This window comes from Rhinoderma darwinii, chromosome 1 (assembly GCF_050947455.1).
Source record: "Rhinoderma darwinii isolate aRhiDar2 chromosome 1, aRhiDar2.hap1, whole genome shotgun sequence".
NCBI lineage: Eukaryota > Metazoa > Chordata > Amphibia > Anura > Rhinodermatidae > Rhinoderma > Rhinoderma darwinii.
The window spans coordinates 511530043-511537690 of NC_134687.1; positions in this window are offsets into that span (position 1 = coordinate 511530043).

The window sequence follows — 7648 nt, forward strand, 5'->3', positions numbered from 1 at the left end:
CCCGTCCTCTCCTCCGAGGTTATTTAACCATTTATATGCAATAGACACACCTTTAGTACTGTTATTACCTAATATAAACCTCTGCACATTGGAAAATAAGCATTTAGCTTGAGGTTGGTGACAATGTTGGAGAGTATGTCAAATTTGTAGGTATTGGTAGAAGACAGACTTAGGTAATTCTGTTTCACGACGTAAGTCTTCAAAAGTTCCAAGGTATCAACTCCCTTCTGTCTCCACCTCTGTAGATTGGACTAAGGAATATGGTACTCCAAACCCTTAATGGAGATATATCTAAACGGAATATGAATTAAATCTTTTTTCCTTACCAAATCTATCCAAATATGCAAAGTAGCCTGCATTGATGAAAGAAGGGAATAGAAATCAGAGAGCTTTAAACATTCCGCCTCTAAAAGATACCTAGTAGAGTTATATTTAGTGAAGGTCTTTTCAATTTGTATCTATCTGTGATCAGAGTTGGGGTTCCACCAATCACATAATGCATCAATTAAAGAGGCCTTATGATATAGGGAGAGGTTAGGAACTCCCATACCTCCTGATTTAAGGGGAAAGTGTATTTACACCCTTTTACACCCACATTGGGCAGCCAGTCAATCAGAGTGAAGTTCCTTTACTCGGATCACTATCCATCTACCTAGCTGGTAGTGAATAAATGTCACTCTAATAGCTTACTGGAGACACTGACAACGCTGCGGAATTACTTTGTGATATTGTCAGTTGATCCATGTATCAATTGGATCAGTATGTGAGGAAAAAGAGCGAACTGGTGCACACGAGGCATCAAACAGACCATTTGTGGAATATAACTCAGGTGCTCGTATCAATGTCAATTAAAATGCGTGACTGACAACAATTTGTTGAATCATTTTATTAGGGGATCGTTGAGAAACAGTGGAATTTATGTCATAGATCAAATACTATACTAATATTATATCATGTACTATACTATTCTTTTGTAGATTCAAGAATAAAAAAGGATATTAAAAAAAATTACATCTATGTGATTTAAACACTGCAGATACATAAATAAATGTGAGGCTTTTTAGACAGTACTATAAATCTAGGTTTCTGAAAGGTGAATTTCACAGGCATTCCAATCATTTAGTTTTCATGGGGAGCTAAGACATTAGGCTCAAATGTCATGTTATATTTATTGCATGCTGATAATGATTATAACCAGAGTCAGAGCTCATGCACTGGGTAGACATTACATAGCACATACAAGTGCAGAAAACTGGTACATGCATCTTTATGGATTTAACGCATTCTCATATTGTATTATATTTTTTCCCTTAAAGAGATATTACTAGAATGGACATTTTTTTACTTATCCACAAGCTAATTGATAAATGTCTGAGCGCTGGGACCCCCACCTATCACTAAAACGGGAGTCCTGAGCCAAGTTCTTCCTCACTGCACTATTGCAGTGCAGAGAACTTTGAGTGAAGCGGCGGAGGAGCATGCGCGATGTCGCTCCATTCAAAGTTTATGAGACTAACGGCGACAGCCAAATACAGCGCTTGGCTTTTTCCGCCAGTCCCATAGACAATAAATAAGGTGGCAAGGCGCATGTTCGTCCTCCATTCTATTCAAACTTCTCTTAACTGCGTGGGTGCAGTGAAGAGAAACGGGCAACTTTGGACCCCTGTTCTAGTGATCGGTGGGGTCCCAGCTATTCTGTGATTAGCCCTTTAAAATTCCAAACATTAACACATGTTTAACATAAAACATGCTAATATTTTGCATCCATCCCTTACTCAGAGTTTTGCCTCAGTATATTAGAGTTAGCAATCACCAGATGATATTTTTCCTCTTTGGTGGTTGACATGTATTTTTTAATTATTTAGTCTTTTATGTAATGGAGATCACATCTTTATACACTGATTTTCTAGAGAGCTTGATAAACATGTGGTGGGCTTGTTTTTATATACAGCAGCCAACCTGAACAGGCAGAGCTGCAGTGTTGAGGGAAGGTATGCTACCTTGGCCAATAATTGTACAGACGGTGTTTTTTAAAGTAATTCAGACTTCCAATAGACGGTGAAGCTAAAAGTTCTGTTCACATTTCTATATTTTTAGTCCATTGCCATACTTGGTTTTGGATGCAAAGGATCTGACAGCGGATGCCAATATTTCTAATTGAGTCCTCTTTGACTATGGATGAACTTTTATTTATACAATAGTGCCAAACTGTACATTTTGGCATTGTATGTTATTCTTAACATACTAAGTAGAGATGTGCGAACTTATGAAAAGTTTGGTTCGGCTGGTTCGCCGAATTTCACGAAAAAGTTCAATTCGGACCGAACTGGTTCTGACCGAACCTGTAATTTCCGTGCGCCGAGCATGGTACTGTCCAGGATGCTGAAAAAGTTAATGGGCTGCACTAACTCTTTCAGCAACCTTGACAGTACCATGCTCGGCGCGCGGAAAATACAATTTTAATGTAATAAAAAAAATATATAAATACGTTCATACTTACATTCCTCCTGTCCGGCCTCCAGCGATGACGTTTTATCCATGTCGCCGCTGCAGCCAATCACAGGCTGTAGTGGCGGTCACGCACGTCACATGACCGCCTCTGCAGCCAATCACAGGCTGCCGCGGCCGCTGCAGCCAATCACAGGCTGCCGCGGCCGCTGCAGCCAATCACAGGCTGCCGCGTCAGGAAAGAAGGTTGGACTGGAGGAAGAAGAGGGACTCGTCACCAAGACAACGACCGGGTACGTATGAAATGCTTTTTATTTTATTTTTAATCAGCAGCCTCTTTTCTCTATCAGTGATTGATAGAGACAAGTGGCTGCCGATTAGTGTAATATTTTTGTAATGTTTTATCTGCCCGCCCGGGTTCGGTCAAAACGTGTTCGGCCGAACCCGGTGAAGTTCGGATTCGCTGCGAACCAAACTTTTTGCGATGTTCGGACCGAAACCGGGTTCGGTTGTCCCGGTTCGCTCATCTCTAATACTAAGCAATAAAACATGAAAAAATTAACCTCAGCCTAGTCATTGCTTCTTTACATTGAAGTCAAATGGTTGACATATGGAAACACATATTTTCATGGATGACAGCTAATTTGTTTGTTATCCTACTAGTCAAAACAGATATTAAGCCCAGCACATCACACTTTTTGCCTATTGGACCCCCTTTTCCATTTGAAATTTGCTTTGGCCACAGTGTTGGACTGGGATTTCTTGGGCCCACTACTAGAAATAATTCTGAGGGTCCACCCTACATCTATACAGGTAATGTGCATGTCCACTGGGGCGGACATACCATTGGTGCAAACTGTGCCACTGCATCGGGGCCCTGTATGTAAGGGGGCCCACTGTCACCTTAAAGCAGCCTTCTTCTGTCTAATAAATTGCATGTAAATGCCTGATGTAATACTTTTTATGGCTAACAATTACTGATGGATTGTTAGAGCGACATAAGGGGGTGTTCTATGATGAGATATTGGAGAGCAAGGGGCCCATATACTGTCTGTGTCCGCCCCTACATTAATGTATCACTGCCTAGGAACACCGGAGGATCCTTTGGTGCTCTGGCGGTCCACTCCGACCCTGTTTAACTACAGGAGCTCTGTTGACATCATGGTTTAAAAGTGAGGTGATTTTCCCAATTTCTATTTCTTGAATACCTATAGCTAATGTGACCTGAAGTTAAAATTTACTCACAGCAGCAAGTGGTTAACCAAAGGAAATGTTGATAAAATGCTTAGAACTACAATTTGAGTCATCAGCAGTTGGTCTCACAGGGTTCAGAGTCAGCAACAACAACCAAAAAACATAAGGCAAAATAATCTGTGGCAAGTGTAATGATGGGGGTAGGGAAACAGACAAGTGAGCCCTAATCTACCCACCACTCAGTCCCTGCCTACTTGCAACGACCCACCCTAGACGACGGGGTACAACTGGGTGACGGTCCCTACGCTCAATAAGTGCACGACAGACAAACAGACAAGGGTACACAGAAGCTGAGGGAAATGGGGCAGTTGCCCACGGCAACACCGTGAGCAACAAGAGTGGTGAATGAGCCGAGTCAAACCAGGAGTGTACGAGGTACCAAACGCAGAGCAGGAGAGTAGTGAACAAGCCGAGTCAAACCAGGAGTGTACGAGGTACCAAACGCAGAGCAGGAGAGTAGTCAGTAAGCCAGGGTCAATATGAAGCAGGGTCAAATAGTTCAGAAGCTGCAGCAGGGCCAGGAAAGCAAACGAGAAGAATCACAAGCAAGGAGGAATAGGAAAGGCAGGTATAAATAGACAGAGGGCGGGAGCTAGCTCCGTCTGGCCAGGCTGTGATAGGCTCTCCCACTCCTAAGCCTGCCATCCTGAGTGGTGGAAGATGGAGTCAGTCTCACAGACATAGAAGCAGGTGCAGACTGATTACCTATGGGCGTAGACACAGAAGCTGTGCCTGGCAGATCCTTTACAGCAAGCTTTACTGAATCAAGACAAAGGGCCAGCAACAAGATATTAGTAAGATATTAGGGATGAAGCAGAGTATTAATGGAGGCAGGAAATTTTGGGACATTTTTCAAGGTCAATGTCACAGGCAAGAACCATAATTAGGGGCCGTGTTGCAGGTAAGCCAGAGGGAAACTGATGCTGGAACGGATCCCATAGCTTTCTAAGGGATCTGTTCTGGGACATGTGACATACGTTGTGCCGTTGTTTGGCACTAGACCTGTGCAGGAGCCGGATCCAAAAACGGCAGCATTTTTGTGTCCGGCTCCCTGGGAGTTCCGGCACCGCATTCTGTTTAGTGTGCTGCTCCCCAGATCAACACTGTGTGCTGCCACATCCACCTTCTGGCAGCACCCGGCGTTGGAATCCCCATCCAGAGCATTGCCGCCGCTCTGGCCAGCAAGCAGGAGCAGAATTTACATCCATGCCACCACTGTAGATAGCACCCTCCCCCCTGTGTATAGTGCTACCCCCCTGTAGATAGCGCCACTGTGGCTCCCTCTAGGAGTGCAATCCCCGGCCAGAGCATTGCTGACGCTGTGGCCAATGATTCCACTTCACGAGGAGCGCCTGACGTCACTGTCCATACATTGACTGTGATGTCAGGGGCTCCTTCTGGAGGGAATCCCAGGCAAGAGTGTTGCCGATGCAGTGGTCGGGGATTCCACTCCAGGTGGAGCTTGTGACGTCACTGTCCATATATGGTCTGTGAGGTCAGGTGCTCCTCCTGGAGGGAATCTCCGGCCAGGGCGTTGCCGACGCTCTGGCTGGGGATTCCGCTCCTAGAGGGAGCCCCTGACATCCCTGTTCATATATGGACAGGGATGTCACAGGCTTCTCCTGGAGCAGATTCCACGGCCTGAGCGTCAACAATGCTCTGGACGGAGATTCCGCTCCTAGCGGTAACTACCTGACGTCACTGTCCATATATGTCTAGTGACATCAGGGGGTCCTCCTGGAGCAGAATCCCAGGTCGGTGCTTTGCCGACGCTCTGGCTGGGGATTCCGATTCCACTGCTAGAGGGAATCCCTCTCCATATAAGGACATTGGCGTCGGGGGCACCTCAAGGAGGGGCGGTGAGTAACACTATCTACAGGGTACAGGGAGGCATGAATGGCACTATCTACAGGGGGAGTGTGGGTGGCACTATCTATAGGGTGGCACTACCTATAGAGGGCATGGGTGACGCTATCTACAAGGGGCTGTGTGGCGCTATCTACAGGGGCTTGGGTGATGCTATCTACAAGACTGTGTGCCGCTATCTACAGGAGGCGTGGGTGGTGCTTTCTACAGGGGGCGTTGGTGGCACTATCTACAGGGGTCATGGGTGGGGCAATCTACAGGGGGCTTGGGTGGCGCTATCTACGGGGGGCAAGGGTGTGGTGATCTACAGGGGGCTTGGGTGGCGCTATCTACAGGGGGTTGAGTGGCACCATCTACTGGAGGCACTGTCGCATTGTCTACAGAGGGCACTGGCATTATCTACAGGGGTGTGTAGCACTATATACAAAGAGCAGTGTGGCACTATCTACAGAGGGCACTGTGGCATTATCTACAGGGGGTGTGTGGCACTATCTACAGAGGGCACTGTGTCATTATCTACAGACGGCACTGTGGAATTATCTACAGAGGGCACTGCAGCATTATCTACAGGCTGTGTCTGGCACTATATACAGTGGGCACTGTGGCCTCATCTATAGAGGGCACTGTGGCATTATCTACAATAGGCACAGCTGCATTATCTACAGGGCGTGTGTGGCACTATATACAGAGGACACTGCAGCATTATTTACAGAGGGTACTGTGGAATTGTCTACAGGGTGTATGTGGCACTATATACAGAGGGCACTGCAGCATTATCTACAGGGGGTTTGTGGCACTATATACAGAGGGCACTGTGACATTACCTTCAGAGGGCACTGTGGCATCATCTACAGAGGGCACTGTGGCATTATCTACAGGGGGTGTATGGCACTATATACAGAGGGCACTGTGGCATTTTCTACAGAGGAAACTGTGGCATTATCTACACATGAAATTCATCCGTTTTTAAAACGGACAGTGAAAAACGGATGCAAAACAGGTCACAATCAGCCATCAAAAAGGTTAATGAGGACACGGAACGGATACAAAACAGATGAAAAATGGGCATCAAAAATTTACCTAGATGGCCGTTTTTAACAGCTGACACCCGGACCCTGTTTTTGAACAGAAAATACAGCAATCCCGGTGTGTTGTGGGGTGGGTAGGAGATGAGGGGTGGGATTGGGTAGCTGTAAAGGCGCCAAAAACTTGCTGTTCCCTGAACTTAGGGCTAGTGTTAGGGCTATTGATTCCGTAAAAAAACCGGAAACCTTGCAGAACGGAGACAAACGGCAGCCATTAGCAATGGAAGCATTACCATTTAAATCCATGGTAATGCTAACGCAAAGCAATGGATTCTGTTTGCCTTCCGTTGATGGGTTCCTCCGACGGAAAGGTCTGACGGAACCCATCAACGGAAAGCGAACGCTGATGTGATTGTGAAAAAGCCTGATGGCAATTGATATATTTTTGCATTAGTTTTTGCATCAGTTGTAATCAATTGGGAAAAATTGATGCTGATGTAACTGATATATATGAACGCACCCTAACAGGAGCTAGAAATAGATAAAAACCCATGATCTTTTATCCTTTCCTACTCACTGTAAACTTTTATGATGGATCTCCAGAAGCATGATATGCTCGGATCTTTTATGTTTTATGTTTGTATAACTGATTTAATTATATTATGTATGTTTTCTCTCTTTTCCTCAAGAGCCTATATAATGAGATAATTAATCTTTATTGTTTGTAAAGCTAAATGTAATATGTGCTCAACTATTTTTGTTTGAGTCCCAATATTTGTATGTTATATTTTAAAAAATATTAAATAAAGAAATATTGAGTAAAACAATAAAAGAAATAGAGAAAAACTTCTTTAACGCTGACAATACTTGTGCCCCATAAGGACTTGTGCAAGATAGAGGGCACTGAGTTTTGATTGTCCAGGTTGGTAGTGCATATTAGAAACAGGTAAGCATTAACCAAACATAATTACTTAGATTTCCCTGTCTCTCCTAACCGTGATGTTTTAATATTTGTTGACTTTCATTAAAAGGAATGAATGAAATTGTGGGTAATC